The 17,393-nt window shown below is 37.4% G+C and overlaps 1 long non-coding RNA gene across 6 annotated transcripts in view; it reads right to left on the reverse strand.

Annotated features, from left to right (window-relative positions):
• The window catches only part of LOC142052411 (uncharacterized), an 80,778-nt gene that overhangs the window by 11,362 nt on the left and 52,023 nt on the right, over positions 1-17,393 (reverse strand). For all 6 annotated transcript variants that reach the window (XR_012658823.1, XR_012658826.1, XR_012658825.1 and 3 more), the window contains exon 2: positions 9,751-9,831. This is a non-coding gene — a long non-coding RNA (uncharacterized LOC142052411). The remainder of the gene's footprint in view (positions 1-9,750; positions 9,832-17,393) is intronic.

The following is a 17,393-nucleotide window of genomic DNA, read 5'->3' on the forward strand; positions in this document are numbered from 1 at the left end:
TTCAATTTATTATACAGGTTCAAGATCTTCACTAGAAAGTAGTTAGCAGGTTAAATTTTCTGAAGGCAAGTTTTAAATGTGATATAGCCAAAGGTATCATTTTACATCTGGTTTTACTGACTATGTGCAGAACAGAACTATCTCCAGCACATCCCTACCCTTTGGTCTAAAGGCTATATTCCTTTCTCTCTGCTCTGTAAAAGGCCCTGAGCACCAAGTCTGAACGGCATCTTTAGGAAGACAACAGCATAAGGCAAGGAATGCAAAATCTGTAGGCTCCATCTACACCAGTAAACTGAACAAGACCAGAACACAAGCTAATGCATGGACAGGACATCATCAGTAGTTTTAAACTGCTAGCATGCTTCCTGACTTGGTTTTGGCCTGCACTAACTGCTGCTCTGCAAGGCAATGCATGGACACAAGTCAGGAGAGAGAGATCACAGACAGGTAACCCTATAACATGGTGATTCATGAAGATTCCTCTACAGACAGATTTTTCTGACTCATTAAATATTTTTGGCCACAGTTTTTAGGTTGTCTTTTGTTTTTGTTTTTGTTTGTAATGTGATATGATATGTGGAGATAGTGAAATTAACTGTAATCAGAAACCTATGCTGCTGGTGGATAAAACTAAAATGGGTCTATTCCTGAGCTTGTTTCTAGAGTGCAACTCAGAGTGGCCTAAGCATTTTGAGAAGAAAATAGATAGGCACCAAAAGCACAGAGTTCCATGTAGCTACTTGCACTATCTGTGTTCAAGATTTTGCTTTCCATTTACAGCAAAATCTTCTGACATGTGGAGTGCCAGTCAGACCTTACACTTTCTCTTTTCTTTCCAACACTAGAAATGGGGTCAAGTGTCCTACTGACCTCCTGAAATATATGTGAAATGTATTTCCGACAAACTGTTTATGTCACACACAATAAGATACTCAGTTTGGAGCTAGGCTGCTGGAAGGGAAGCTGAATGAAGGTTCCCATACCACAGCAAATGTAACAGAATCCACTGGATTGTAGGAGAACCTGCACAGATTAACAAAAGAACAGCAAAGAAAGGAAGCTCAGAAAGTGGAGTAACACGTATTCCACTAAGAACCAGCTAAGAATATTTCTCTGTTTCACATGCTTAACACATTTGGTGTTCTTTAAAATGTTGGGAGACCACATTAATTACCCTGCTGGGTACATTTGTCTTGTGTGACCGGTACATAGGGAGCAACTAATCCAAGTCATATTGTTTTTCCTCCATAACAGTGCTGATAAACTCTCCATTAGGATTGCAAACCCCTCTAGGCTCTGTCAGCCTCATTGTTATTTAATCCTAAAAGAAGTATGTCTTATCAATTCATTCCATGCCATGACCCTGGTCAAGGTTAGAAGAGGGTCTAGCTATAAAAGAGCAGGAGGTAGCAAAAAGCATTATGTTTCCTTTACAGACTAAAAAGCAGTGATGTGCATGGAGGTAAAAATTCTTCACTGCAAATACATTTCGCCAAATATGTTCCATTTACTCACTAAGAGAATATTTTAATTCTTCAATAACATTTTAAAATGCTGGAACATCATAGTAGGCTTTTTCTTTCCTGTACTTTTTAAAGATGAGATTAAAGCAAGGATCTTATCTTTTTTAGTAAATCCTGTTTATGGGAAATCTATTTAAATTAATGCCACTCTTTTTTTCAAATGTCTTTTAGAGTCAAAGAAGAAAGTGAGTCACATGGCAAAATTATCCTGCATGCTATTATCAGTGGAGATGAGCCAGCCCTCCTACTGTTTGTTGATGCATCTGTCTAGTGAAGAGGGGAAAAAAGAGAAGAAAAAAATCCCTAGTCTGGGGAACTGATCAGATCACAGTAGCTTGTAAAAACGAAGAACTAGATTAAAAATTACTTCTTGGGAGGTTTGTAAGAGTGCTGCAGCCCCACTACATGCTTTCCCCCCTGGCAATGGAAGTCTAAGAAAATCTTTATTTGTATGCTGTGCTTCCTGATTAATCATCTATCAGGTACAAAAAACCACCCACTATACTTGGGGTAAGCTGGTACACCACCCAAGAAGTATAATAAGGCCAGTAAACTGTTGCAACTTTTAAGAATACTGTCACTTTCTGCTACAGGGGAAAGCTACAGCACATTTTATTTCATAGACTTCTGGGCTAAATTGCCACTTGAAAGCTGTGGGATTATGATCAAAGGTGTCAGCAGGATTTCACCAGGGGTACCTACTTTGTGTTAAACTACCTTGTGCAACCTTGCTGACTTGAGCAACCAAACAGAAAACAATAAAAGTTGTTTCATTCAAGTGATGTTGCTGGTTTTAAAGTCTCTTCTTAATTTAGGTTTAGGCTGTGCTGTTCTTATCAATAATGAGGTATGTTTGATAGGTGGTCTTCAGTACTCTTCATACGTAGTACGAGCTTCAATTTGTTGGCTTGAATGTTGGCCAACAATTTAATTTATTCCATGCTCCTAGGTGACAAAGCTCTGTCAACAAGAAAAATGAAGAGAACTAAGAAAAAGAGGTCATGCAAAGAAAAATATCTAAAGTGAACATTTTTGCCAAAGTACTTATTCAGTTTGAACAACTACGTAGTTCAGAATCTATCTTAGCTGTCCTGGAAATGTCTTAGTATCATGAACAAGTGGAAAATGAGATCAGAGTCAGAGCCTTGTGACTCAACCAGTCTTGCAAGTAAAGCAATGCTTTCTACAATCTGATATTTGAATACCAAGTAGAACATAAAATGAACTGTTCTGAAAACAAATAGAATGTTTTGGAGGAAAAAAAAATATCTAAAAGCACCAAGGGCTTATGGTAACTAATTCATTAGATCCTTTTCCTTCCAAAAAAATCAAGTATCAGGGTCAAGAACCCTCTACTTCTAATGGACCTGTGACTGACAGAGGACCATGACATTCCTCTTAGGGATACTGGATCAAATTGTAACTCCTTGTCCTCTGTTGTCCTTCCTTCTTCCATCCTTATTCATCAAGCTAACCAAGTTTTGCCTCCAGACTCACTCTTTGATTACCTACTTTACAAAGAGGGCACAGAAGATCTATTTAATCATGTTTCAGTGGTAGAACCCTATCTGTGCACTCCTAATACTAGGTCCTTTGTGAATCAATATTATGAAAGCCCAGCTGTCCAATGGAGTTTTGGACACCTGAATGATATTTACCACGGAAATATCTATGTCATGGAATGAAGCAGTGGAGAGATTGGACTGTTATGACCATATGGCACAACACAACATCAGGTAGGCTCAACCAGCCTGAGTCAGGAAAACCCACAAGTGACATTCACACAATGTTCTGTTAGCAGATTTTTACTTGGGTGCAACAACTAGTTCATGAAAAGGCAACGTTAGGGAGAAGGAGGCTCCTCTCTGACACTCTGTTGTCAAGAAATCTTCATGTACCATCTAGCTGCTTCCTAGGAAAGTTTATTTAGGGAAAATAACTATAACAATACACCACTGTACAGGGCAACCTCAGGGGTCAGAAATCCTATAAACCCTGTATGTATTTGTTGACACAACAAAATACAGCATAAAAACTGAAGGAGGAATTGGCACTATAACAGTTAAATGCATAGAAATAGTTTATCTGTATATTGGTTTATTGCAGGAGATTCTTCCATGCATGAATCAGAAATGGTCAGTTTAAGGGAGGCCCACGACTAGCAGAGATGGGCGTTTGCAAGGTGGGAAAGAATTGAAACAGCACTGTCTAACCCACTAATGGGTCTTGCCTGCCTTCTGCTTATCTGTCAGTGGCTTTATCAGCCCCTCATTTACTTGAACATTTAAAGAAAATTTAAAACGCTCAAATAAAAATACAAAATAAAGGAAAAAAAGACTCATTAATGAAAAGGGACTGTTAAATCAAAAAGTGGTTTAGATGTTGTGCAGTATCATATCATGATGAAACTACCAAAGCGGGTTTCAAAAAAACAATCTAAACAAAACAAATTGTTCTGTATCAGCTCTTCAAACAGACAAAAGTAGTGAGAAAGCAGTACAGGAATGTCTCTGCTATGTAGAAGATGGCAACAAGAGCAAATCTGCTACTACCAATTTCTTCTTTTAATTATTTGGTACAATTCTTATTAAACCAGGAAAAGAAGAAAATTTCTTTTCCCTGCCTTTTGTTTATAAAACATTTAGTACTTTTTCACACCATTTAACTCATAATATTCCCTTTCAAAATTATCCAGTATGGACAGCAACATGAAAATATTTTACAAACATAATTAAGTGAACTCGGTTATTCTGAAAAGAATTGTTTTGAAGAAAAAATAAAAAAGCTAAGAGCATCAGAGGGTCATAGTAATATTCTATCTTGCTACTTATGTCATCAAAATTTTTTTTCCCTTGAAAGCACCTGCACCCATGATAGGCACACACAGAACAATAGGTATTGTTACAAACAGTACTTGCTTAGCCATAGGTGGACACATTTTTGAGCTAGCTGCCTGTTTTATTCACAATTTGTTTATGTATATATAATTGGTATGACATAATGTCATGGTTTAGCCCCAGTCAGCAAGTAAACAACACGCATCTGCTTGCTCACTCCTGGACCCCGTGGGATGGGGGAGCGAATCGGAAGTGCCAAAATAAGAAAACTTGTGGGTTGAGATAAGAACAGTTTAATAATTAAAATAAAACAGTAATAGTAATAATAATAATAATAATAACAACAATAATGTAATGAAAAGGAAAATAATGAGAAAGGGAGAGAGAGGTAAAACCTTGGGAGGAGGGAAAAAACCCAAACAGCACATGATGCAACCACTTACCACCCACCGACTGTCACCTCCAGTCCCTGAGTGTGATCTCTGCTTCCCCCGGCCAGCTCCCCCCAGTGAATATACTGGGCATGACATCATATATGGAATATCCCTTTGGCCGGTTTGGATCAGCTGTCTTGGCTGTGCCCCGTCCTCTCCCGGCTTCTTGTGCACCCGGCAGAGCATGGGAGGCTGAAAAGTCCTTGACTAGTACAAGCACTACCCAGCAACAACTAAAACATCAGTGTGTTATCAACATTATCCTCATACTAAGTCCAAAGCACAGCACTATGCCAGCTACAGTGAAAAAAATTAACTATCCGAGCTAAAAACCACGGCACATAAAAATCTAAATTCTTTTATGCAAATGGATATCTACTTGAGTGAAATAAAAAAATGCAACTATAAACAATGTTTGATTCTAATATAATACACAAAATAGCTGTCTCCAAGGACAAAGATGTTGATTTATTAGAAACAGAAAATCAACACTGCTTCTTTGTCCTTTAAACATACAGCATCATACAAGGGATGAATTGACTCCATATGCCTATCTTTGTGTATATATGTATATAATTAATATTTAATAACATGGAAGATGAGCTCTAGTGACTGCTGTTGCAACAGTTTAAGAAATTACCATCCACGTCTGTTCCAAAGCTATCCTGGAGGACACTACCCTAATTTCAGAGTTGTCAGAAGAAAATATGTGCCTGAGCTGCAGGAGCTCTAGCACAAAGTCAGATGTCTTCAATCCCACATTTATCAATGGTCTTTGCTACTACGAAGCCAGAGTGGAAAGGTCCTGAGGCACACACACATACTGCTATCTGCCAGCTCTCTTACAGAGACACACCGTGTGGCAGAGGTGTAAGTATAGGCAGCTGAGTTGAAAGACAGGAACAAAACTCTTTAAAGGTCTTTTACCATAGCCCTTAGAGGAAGTTTCAAAATATCTCTCTCCTGAAAGGTTAAGTCTAGATATATATATAAGAAGACATATAATAGTGTTTTGAGAGAAAATACTACTTATTTTTAAGAAAAATATCCCTCATTTCTTTCATAGATTGGATCCAGACAAGGTGTCTACACTGTACTCTCGCCTTTCTACATAATTGACTAGTTATTACATACAGCTCAGATTGGCAGTTTTGTGTACCTATGGCAGAAACAGTTGAAATTGCCACTGGTTAAACACACAGGATTATATCTAAATATAAGCCTAGAAAGTTGGTGCTGAATATTTACATCAATCCAGCATTGGTCTGGATTTAGTTTCAAAATTTGGTCAAGTAAAGGGTGTGATCCAATTTAAGACCAACATTAGAAATCCATAAAATAAAATATAAAATAAATATAACGCTGTAAAATGCCTAAATTTGAAGGAAAAGCAAATGAAATATACACCAGTAAAGGAGAATAAGAAGAAAAAGAAAGAGAGAGCAATGCAGAACCAATGTTTGAGATTTTGGGCTGTTCGTTAGCAAAAATGTTGCATTTTCTTTGTTTGCTTGAGTTTTCTAACCTCCAGCAGTCTGCAGAACACCCAGTTTGCAATTTGGGCAAGCAGATTGTTATATGCTGTTTTCAAATGCTCATACAGATAGATTTGTGATGTGGTACCCAAAAATCAAAGTGAACCCTCCTTTCCAAACACCTCCCTTCATCTTTCATTCACTCATTACACTCAGGTACATCACAAGTACATGGGAAATACACTTGTTACCTACTTCATTTTAGAGAAGGATGTATGGGTAACATTTAATGTTAACTCTGACAAAACACAGCTAATATTTTCTTTCTCTTCACATTATCAAAGCCTTAAGAAACCGGTAGAACAATTTCTCTCACCCCAGCTGCAGGTAAATACAAAAAATATTATTCTCCCATAAAAGTTCAGGTTTTTTACTTTCTTGAATTGGCTTTTTTTGTGGTTTTTTGTTTTGTTTTGTTTCTTTACAAATAGCATCAGATATTCTTAAGAAAAAACCCTGCTATTTTCTATTTTCAGAATGTCAACACATTTCTGGAAGAACTACAATAATCTGGGAGAAATATTTTAACACTGGCAACAAAAAGGTCTGAAAAATTAAATGTTCCAACTTTAAAATGCAGAACACAGAAAATTCACATGAATCTCAGCCCCTTTTACAGGAATTACTGCATCTCAGGTGTGCGCAGATATTCAGGAAACGCATCTCTATGGAGCTATTTTATACCAACAAGGATCTGCCATGAGTTTGGAGTATTATTAAAGTTGCCTCAAGCAACCACTAATTAGAATTTCCTTAACTTTTCATTAATTTTCCTTAATTTCTTTCATTTTTCCTTCTGGTGTTTTTTTTTTCTTTGTGCTTCACCTGCTGTCATACTGTAGTCCTTTCTTCAGCTATGTTTCCATTAATAAACACATTATGTGAAATCAATAGCAAATATACTCTGCTTTAAAAGCTTATAGTGAAGAGAATCAGCATCTTCTAACCAAAATTAATCTAATTAAATACATGCAACTACTCTTTTGCCCAGTTCTAAAGCAGAATGAAAAAGGGAATTGCAAGCTACAGCTGCTATATGGTATTCCTTTCCTGCCATTGCGGCCAGCTTTGGTGTTTGAAGTGCTCTACTGACTTCACCAGTGTCGTAGTTTAACCCCAGCCAGCAACTAAGCCCCACACAGCCACTCGCTCACTCCCCCCTGGTGGGATGGGGGAGAGAATCGAAACAGTAAAGTGAGAAAACTCATGGGTTGAGATAAAGACAGTTTAACAGGTAAAGCAAAAGCTGGGCGTGGAAGCAAAGCAAAACAAGGCATTCATTCACTGCTTCCCACGGGCAGGCAGGGGCTCAGCCATCTCCAGGAAAGCTCCATCACACGTAACAGTTACTTGGGAAGACAAACGCCATCACTCCAAACGTCCCCCCTTCCTTCTTCTTCCCCCAGCTTTATATACTGAGCTTGACGCCATATGGTGTGGGATATCCCTTTGGTCAGTTGGGGTCACTGTCCCAGCTGTGCCCCCTCCCAGCTTCTTGTGCACCTGGCAGAACATGGGAAGCTGAAAAAGTCCTTGACTAGTGTAAGCACTACTTAGCAACAGCCAAAACATCTCTGCATTAGCACCACTTTTCAGCACAAATCCAAAACATAGCCCCACACTAGGTACTACGAAGAAAATTAACTCTATCCCAGCCAAAAACGGGACAACCAGCAAACCTGCTAGGGTTAGAGGCAGTCTCAGTTTCCACCTGTAGATTTGTTTCAATTAAGAAAAAAATTACAGGTGCATAAAGACTCTAGTTAATGATAGGTATAATTGGACATGCCTATTGCTTGGTGAGTAGAAGAGCAAAATCAACATCTGTAGTCATAGCTGCAAAAATCTGAGCACAGCCAGGGATCCAGCGTTCAATCAGGAGCAACAAAGGAAGATTGGCACATGGCCCTCAACACTGTTACCATCGGCATATGTTTCTATTATAATGAACGTCAAGCTCATTTAGAAAAAAATTTACATCTATCAAAATGGAATGGCCAGCTGAATGTTTTCCTATAAATGGCCTTTGGGATAGATTTTGGCCATTTAAATGTTACCGGTGAATTATCTACATATGTTAAATAGATTGAGTGGTGTCTCCCAAGTCTGTCTATGTCGGCAGTTATCCTATTTCCTCCCTTACTGAAGACCAGAAATGGAAAATGAAATATTAAGCTTGGGAGCAGCACTGAGCTTATAAACCTGTGCTACTTCAGGTCACAACAGGAGTCATAATATGGATTTTTTTTATGTGACATTGAACATAGTTGAGGAGGCTGAACCACAGGTTCTGCAGCAGGCAAATGCTGGGGGTCTTTGAGGATCATTCTCTAGATACTAGTAAAGCTCTCCAAGACTATTCCTTTTATATTTCTGCTCATGTTCTCTGTGCTCCTTATCCAAATAAATAAAACACTTAAGTGCTTGTTACCAGATTAGTTTCTTAGACTTCAATAGTCATATCTAATGCTTCAGTTGAGCATGTGCCTAAATGTTTTTTCTGAATTGAATCACAAGACTCTCTCCAGGGCAGATGAGCTGTATTTAAAAGACTTTGAGTCTGGTCCACCATTTCCACATGGAACGTAGACCAGAAGCAACATGTCAAGTCACAGATTTCTAACAATCATCTGCCTGCCCCCTAAGATATCTCTTTCTATTTTTATTTTTTCACACAAAGTTTTGTTGTAAGTCTAGTTATGGTAGAATAAAAAATGGCAATATGAAATTTAAAATTAAACCATCTAGATATTGCTCTGCAAAAGCGCTTCAGAGAATTTTCAGATTCTCATTGACTTTTAGTGTATTAATTAAAATCAAACACTATCCAATTAAAATTTCCAGAAGCAATGAACAAAAATAATGATAGAAGTCCAATTTCTTGTATAGCTACATTATCTGAAAACAACAAAAATCATAGATGAAGGTATACATGAGTTATTTCTACACACTTACAACTGCTGAGAAACAAATTTTTTGTGTGTGTGAATTTTTGAATTTGTGCACCATATTTGCTCAGGAAACCACTGCTCTCTTTCTTGGCCTTGTTCTTTCAGTGTTAGATAACTAATCAAATAGCTATATTGGCAGACAAATAAACATAAAATTTGTATAAATGCAATATTGAGATTTTTGAGTGAGCAGTGACTGATTTTTATTATTTCTTCCTATGATATACACTAAATTTCCTGGATTCAATGGGAAATACATAGATTTTTGCCCATCAAATACCACTTTTTACTCCTGTTGCTCAAAAAACTAGAACTTGAAAGAATGAGTCATGACTATGAAATTTAAGAAATTAAAGAGGACTCTTTTGCTATATATTTGGTTAGGAACTGAAAATGCATTTGTGCAAGGCTCAGCTACACCAGAGACTTTCCATATTGTTCACATAGTAATAGGTGATTATACTTACATAGTATGGCACAATTTTACTGAAGGCATTGAAGATCCATGAAGATTGGTGAGTTTTAACTCCTCCTGTCAGTAGTGAGGACTACAAGACAAAATGTAAAAGTACAGAGATCACCTATTTTAGGTAAGAGCTTTAACAACAGAGTCACCAACTTCGTTAAAATGGATGAGATTATTTGATCTTTCTGTATCAGTCTACTTCTAGCACATGCACTGCCCTTATGAAAGAAGAATTTCAGAGTGGTCAGATAGAAAGATATATTTGGTATGCCATGATTTGAGAGGCTTTACTAATGGTGCACAAAGTGGAATCAAATCACAAGAATGTAACAACAGCAAAGTCCCTACTGGACTTCAGGAAGTCTCCAGAGTATCTTTCCTGGGGCCGTAAGTCTGCTTGGGGAACATAACTTTTGTGCTACAGCACATGTGTGAATAGAAAAATGGAATTTCCAACTACAGAATATCATTTTTTTGTTGAAGCTTTATCTGATCTCCTGCTTTCAGTGGGTTTTGGCTCCAGTTCTCTTTGATCCTGTAGAAAAAGTAGTTAATTAAAAGAACTCTGCGCACAAATAGGTTCAAAGTATTCTATCAGAAGTCAATGACTACAGCTTATGGCTGATCCTTAATTATCCACATTTCCTGCTTAATGAAATAGGACACAGCATGAATCCAAAATAGCCAAAGACTAATTTTTTACAGTTCTGGAAATGAATGTTTTCAATTATTGACCAAAGACATAATAATTTACATAATTCTGATTTTTTATTTTGATAGACATGTCTCAAAGGATTTTTCATCTAGATAAGTTATTCAGAAATGAAAAATGGGTGCCACTCAGTCATACTCAGTTCTTTGAAAGAGAGTTTAGTCATGCACATTAGCATCTATACATTCCTTGTCATTCACAGGCATTAAAGACAAATCCACTTCTACTTATTATTCAGGGTTGGTAAATCCCTACCCAACCAGTCACTGCACATTTTCCAATCAGTAAACATTATGGGGAGTTATGCTTTTCCTCCACATCTTGCTCTTGATATACACACATACATTGGTCACTCACTGCTCAGGCCAGAGATCTGGAGTGATACTTGCAGTTGTTCAGGGATGCCCATATAAAGGGTCTAATTATCAATATGTACAGTAAATTATATGAAGATGTAGGCTATGGTTAGGAGTCACTTCTCCTGAAAATTGACATTTAGAAGAGCCATCTCATCTAAGGTGCCTGTTCATCTTAGAAATTACAAAAATGGCTGCTTTTTGAATCGAGGCCCTGAAAGAAACCCTTATGCACTTGTCTTTGAAAAGTTTCCAGGTGACTGACCCAGTGGGCCAAGAATAGAAAGGGGAATGTTAGGATAAAGAATAAAGAATTGTCATCTGTCTTCAGCAAGACACCTAACCCCTGAATGGTAAAAAAAACTAGTCTCATACCATTTCTACCCAAAAGGTCAACTACATGCAGGATGCTAACTGTGTAATCAGCACACCCTAGCATTTAAAAGAAGTAGCGGAAAAAGGCTTCATTGTTATACTCTTCATAATGAAATCATGGAAAGGCATTAGCCCAAAAATGATTACAACTAAGCTTTGCTGAACCACTAAAGGCACAGGGTTCAGCGTGTGGAGAGATTAAAGCCTTCTGCAATCACTGCCTAGAGACCACATGTCATTTCACATCAATTGGCATGATGAATCTTTTACATAATGTGAATCGCAGTCTAATTGTGAGTTTGATTGCATCTACTGTTGTTCTGATCACACAACCTCAGCACATAGAGGCGAACAGGGAACTAAGCTATTGTACAGAGTTCAAGGAAGAAAGAAAAGCTGTGTAGCATGAAATGAAAGTGACATCTCACAGGATATATATTACTAAAAGTTGCTGAGCAATTTAACAGCTACATGTAATATATATATTGACATCATCAAAAAAGTCAATTAGAGGAGCATCTCTTCCACCAATAGAAATATATCATTTCTGAAACCAGCAGGCTGCTGCCAGGAAACTCAGACTGGAAGCCTTGTTGCCAGTGAAGATGCATTTAAGACAATAAACTCTCCATTAGCTGCAATACAAGCAGAATGTAGCTAACCCAGGATTCTCACAAGAGCTAGCAGAAAAAAATGGTACAATACGCTTCAAAGGTATTTCTAAAGATCAGGTTCAGTTGTGGATTTGTCATAAATCATATTGCAAAACAAAGCAAAAATCGATCCTCTATGGAAATTATATTACTTTTATTACCATAGTAGCTGAGACATACAAAATCTGTAATGCATTTATTCCCCAATACCACTACAACTATTTTCTTCACTTTATAAATGTGAAAAAGAATATCAGTTAATTAAGGATCTTGTCCGAGACACTACAGGAAATCTACGGAATAGCAAGCGGGGTTATGCAGACAGTCAGGTAGGAATTTGCCCAGTCAATTGCTATAGTATCTAGCTTATTGTTATTGTTTTTATTAAGGATTTATTAAGGATTTGCCTAAATCCTTCCTTATATTTACATGGAACCCCAAAATCTTCAGAACCCAGATTTGGGGATGACAAGAGAGTCAGCAAGACATTGTAGGGGAACAGCTGACAAAACTGCATAAGGTGGGGAAGAGGTGGGAGACCTGTGACCATAAAGCTGGTTTTCCTTGAGAGGAATGAACAAGATTGCAACATGGCATCAAAATCAACTTTCCCAGGGGCATGTTGCTGATTTTACCATCAATTAAAATGTCCAAGAAGGAACTCTCAGTCCAACAAGATCATTAATCACACTAAATTTGGCTGTTCCTTTCTCATCATTTAACTATGTTATATGTTTAAGGCAACAGGATTTTTTTTTTAATTATCTCTTAGGGGTTTTCTACAAGGCAACCCACTTTTTCTCTCAAAGTCATTACAGTTGAAGACTAGGGAGTCATTTCAAGCTTGGATTATGTGTAGGTGGTTGGTTATGGGTTTATGTTGCTTCAGTTCAGGTTTAGATAGGTGAATGTGTAAAGCATTTGAAATGTTTCTAAAGCAAACAGATACCAAAAGAAATAAATACAAGTCAAGGGTTGGCATATCAGTTGAAATAAATCATAACTCCAATGATGGAACTATGCCATTTTACCTCTGCTAGACAACTGTTACAAGGATCCTGGAAATAAGCTAGGACTCAGTGCAAGTTTGCTGTGCCAGCAAATTCTTCTCTGATAAAGTTCATAGCTTAGCTTTAGAAGCTCTAAATGTTTATGGGGCCAAAAAAACGTTATTTGCACTAAAAAAAATATATATATATAAAAAGAAACTCTGATCTAGGATCATTCTGCTAGATGCCTTTGCTAGGCATCTTTCTAGCCTACATTTGAATGGTTTTGTTGTGCTGACAGTCAACCATACTACTTTGCCCTTAACATTTTCTGACCCACTACAGGGTATAATTTAGTGTAACTAATTTGTGTAGATCTGAATATGGAATTACGATTGCTCCTTGGGGATTTGGGGTCTATTTGTTAACAGGAAATTCACTAATGTTTACTTGGGAAGTATTTGGCAACAAAAAGTTCACTGAACTATATTTCACTCTTTAGAATACAAATATTTAGCAAAACCTTGCAGATAAATATTTTCTGAACTCTTTTTTCTGAGGTACTTCAACAGAAGTCAGAAATAAAGGTGATTACAGTGAGGTCCTACTTCTCAGTTATCCCACTATGGGGACTTAAAACTCAGCATATAACAAAAAAAATCACAGTATTTGGTAAATGCAAAAAGCAGAATTTGGTCATTAGAAAAAATTAGATTAGAAAAAATTCGGGAACTGGGTGATAAGAATGCCATATTAAGTTCCCCTCACTTGATATCACAGATAGCAAGCACCAGCTTGGGTATTGTGGTTTAGAGATATGAAAGGAATGTGGTTAAGGTAAAAAACATTGCTGGTAATGTGGATTTCATCAGGCCAACAGCATTTTTCCTCAATAATTTCATTGCCCCTGTCTTGTAGGGATTCAGTATCATGATGAGAACTGAAAGCACAGTCTTTTATCAGGAACAGAACAGAGAATAGGCTAATAGGCAGCAGAAAAATATAGGTCTGCCAAAAGTAATGACCTGAACTTCTGGATTTTAAGAGAGCTTAAATTTCCCTGAGGCAGTCTCTTCTCTCCTCACATTAATGAAAAACTTCACTACAAAAGACTTGGGGAATCATACAGGAATACCCTACAGAGTCTTATCATACGGAAAGATAATTTCTACAAAAGATATTTTCATTACTTCTAAGTGCCATTTGACTTGGCTGGTATTGAAGGAAGATTCATACCTCCAGCTGTAAACAAAGAGCACTCGTTAATTCGTTTCCCAATACAAAAATACAGGGAGATGCAAACACAAGTCAGTGGCTCATGCCAGATGCCCAGGTAACAAATCATGGAACTGGACACATTTTGAAGCATTATTGCTGGCATAAAAGCCATGGAGCTCCTGAGAGGTAGCCAGTCAACCCAGACAGACTCAATGCTGCAAGCAGCATTAAATTAAACAGTGGCATAAAGAGTCGCACGATATCTCAAACTCTAACACGTTGGTAAGCTGATTACTTAAGCAAAATACTGCAGAGGGCTATGTGTGCCAGTGTGCATGCATTTGAAGTACTGCACATGCATAGGTCACTCAGATACTGCATTAAATTCAATAAATTAAACATGAATCGTTGGGCACATTAAATGAATTGCAACCCATAATCATCTAAGTAGCAACAAGGCATTCATTTAAACTGACCTAGATGGATTGTATAAAGAGTTATTAAATATAATGGGGATACAAATTACAAGTTAGAATCCCTGAAACTCTTTTCTGGTTGAAGGGATTTTTATAAGAAGTCAGTAACTGAAACTATGCATATGTCTGATATTTTGGGACCTCCTTCACTAGACACTGGTTTATTGGGGTAGTTTATATGCAAATAAGGTAATGTCAGGTTGTAAATAATGTACTTGTGTGATGGTCCATTCTGAAATCCTGAGCCTTGTCTGGGATAACAGGGTGGTAGAATACGGAACAGTATTGATGATGAGTATACAAAAGAGTCAGTTGAGTCAGGTATCTCCAGAATTTCAAAGCAGTCATAGTTGGCGTAACTAAGTGAAGAGGAAAAGGTTTATTTGAACTTATTTTGGAATACACAGCAGTTACTTAGATTTGCTTTATCTTCTTATTTGGAATGATTTCATGGTCCAGAGAAAAAAGCATTGTTTCTTTAGTCAAAAGAATTCACCTGACTTAATGCAGAGGTCTGCTTTTTATCCAAGTCATCTGAGTCTTCGTTTATAATCAGTAGAAATCTAGTTACTCTATACGATGAAGTCTAAGACAGAATTCCTCTAACTCTAAAATAGACACTGTAAACACATCAGATGGACTGAATCCTAAAAAGGTCTATTTCTCTACAATTAATATAAAGGAAGGTTCAGAAATAGCTATGTCACACATGTCTTAAGGAAGGTGAGGTGACTCCTATTCCTAGAACCTGCTCTTGGCTTTCCCGCTAACCTGCTCTGGAAGTCTAAATGCTATCAAAGAAATCAAGAATGCTATTTTAGACTCCATTAGTCAATTGATGACATCTATTAGGCAATATCTGTACATTTCAGACATCTATATTTACTCATGGTGACTCCCACCTTTCATCTTTTTGTACCAGCGTTCTGCTTCCCATTCTGTCTGTTCACTATAGTTACTGTGCAGTCTTCAAACAAGAACTGTCACTTTTGCATACAGGATGAACAGCACAGAACCTCAGTATCAGATGCACCTCTTGGCATAACACCACAGAGGTAGTTAATAATGAATTTTAATTGTCGTTGGCATCATCTGAGGTTAGAAAATTCCTACCAGCTAACATGAATAGGCCATAGGATTTAAAAAAACAAAAATTATTCTTCACTCTGGTATAAAAGAAAAATTCAATGCCTCACAGTATATCTCCAGCTGTACTAGGGAGGTGACAATGAATATGAATTTCATTGGTAGGTTACCTGAGGGTAACAGAAAAAGGAGTAATATAAAAACCCTCCCAAAACTTACACTTGAAAAAGCATATTCTGAAGTGGATTGCTAAATTTATAAAAAAACCCAAAGCACACAGAGGAAAAATAGTGGTTATTTTAGACTGAACCATAACCCTTTTTAATAGAAGCTTAGTTTAGTCACAACTTACTAGTTGGTCACTACTAATACTGTCTAGAAAATCTGAAACTTCAAGAGCCAGAATACCTATCTAGGTTGCAACTGAGAGTTTCAGGTGGTAGCACAGATGTAGCCTGCTCTGTGCACACCCTTCCCAGCCTCTCGTGCTTGCCTCGTGTCAGAATTCTGCAAGCGTTTTGCCTAACTGTCTGCTAACAGTGGCCAACCACAGTCCCTCCAGTGAAGTCTGGGAGTGTAGTGTGATCCTATCAGTAACAGAACAGATAAGAACTTGCTGAAAGTAAAATTTGGAGAATTCCAAACTAAACTAAATGGTGTCCTAACAAAAAAAAGCTGTTTTTAAGATCATATCCTAAAAGAGATTAAGAAGTGTTTAATTCATTTGCAAGAAAGCAAAGAAAATATCAGTTATTAAATTTAGGACAATTACCTGGTTATCGCAAATTTAAAAGACAAAAGGACTGACTGAGGATCACTGAAGAAGCATATCTGTAAATTGGTTACTTTTTAATTTCTCTGACACCTTGAAAGAATGTTTTTACTTCTATAAGTTCAATGAAAGGCCAAATTAGTCTCCAAGGAAAAATCCCTGACTAAAAGAGAAAGCAGTTTTGTTACAGAGCAAAAAATGAGAGGGATATTTAGTCAGTTTTCAAAACTGCCTACAGTTCTGCATCACCAAAACAAATTACATTATTAATGGTTTGGAATTCAAATAAAAACTTATTCGTAGAATCACAGAATCAGAGTCATTCCAAACCCCCTGCCATGGAGGTGCCACAGACAGGGACACCTCCCACTAGACCAGGTTGCTCAAAGCCCCATCCAGCCTGGCCTTGGACACTTCCAGGGATGGGGTATTCACAGCTTCTCTGGGCAACGTGTGCCAGTGCCTCACCACCCTCAGAGGGAAGAATTTCATCCTTATAGCTAATCTAAATCTACCCTCTTTTAGTTTAAACCCATTACCCCTTGTCTTATTGCTACAGACCCTGGTAAAAAGTCTCTCTCCATCTTTCTTATAAGCCCTCTCTAAGTATTGAAAAGCTGCAATAAGGTCTTCCCAAAACCTTCTCTTAATTCATACTACAGAAGAATATAAAGAAAAGCTATTCAGAAGGTATTCAGAAAGGTTACCAAAAACAAGCATGGTGGCAGAAGAAAAGTTGTGGCAGTAACTGCAGTGTTGCACTTAAGGCAAGAATAACTTTGAATGTACTACAAATTATGATTTAACAGAAGCCAGCCACAGTAATGAGCTCAACCTCAGTCAAGTTCAAAGTCCATGCAAGCAAATGAAGCAATATTACACAATAAAAAATGAAATAAAGATTATTATAATGTCATTATAGTATGTCATTCTTTCACCAAAGTGGCCAGGATTTCACCAGCTGAATCCATTCTATATCCCTAGCACTAATGCACAAGGAATAAACG

Source organism: Phalacrocorax aristotelis, chromosome 2 (genome assembly GCF_949628215.1).
Source record: "Phalacrocorax aristotelis chromosome 2, bGulAri2.1, whole genome shotgun sequence".
In the NCBI taxonomy this organism is placed as follows: domain Eukaryota; kingdom Metazoa; phylum Chordata; class Aves; order Suliformes; family Phalacrocoracidae; genus Phalacrocorax; species Phalacrocorax aristotelis.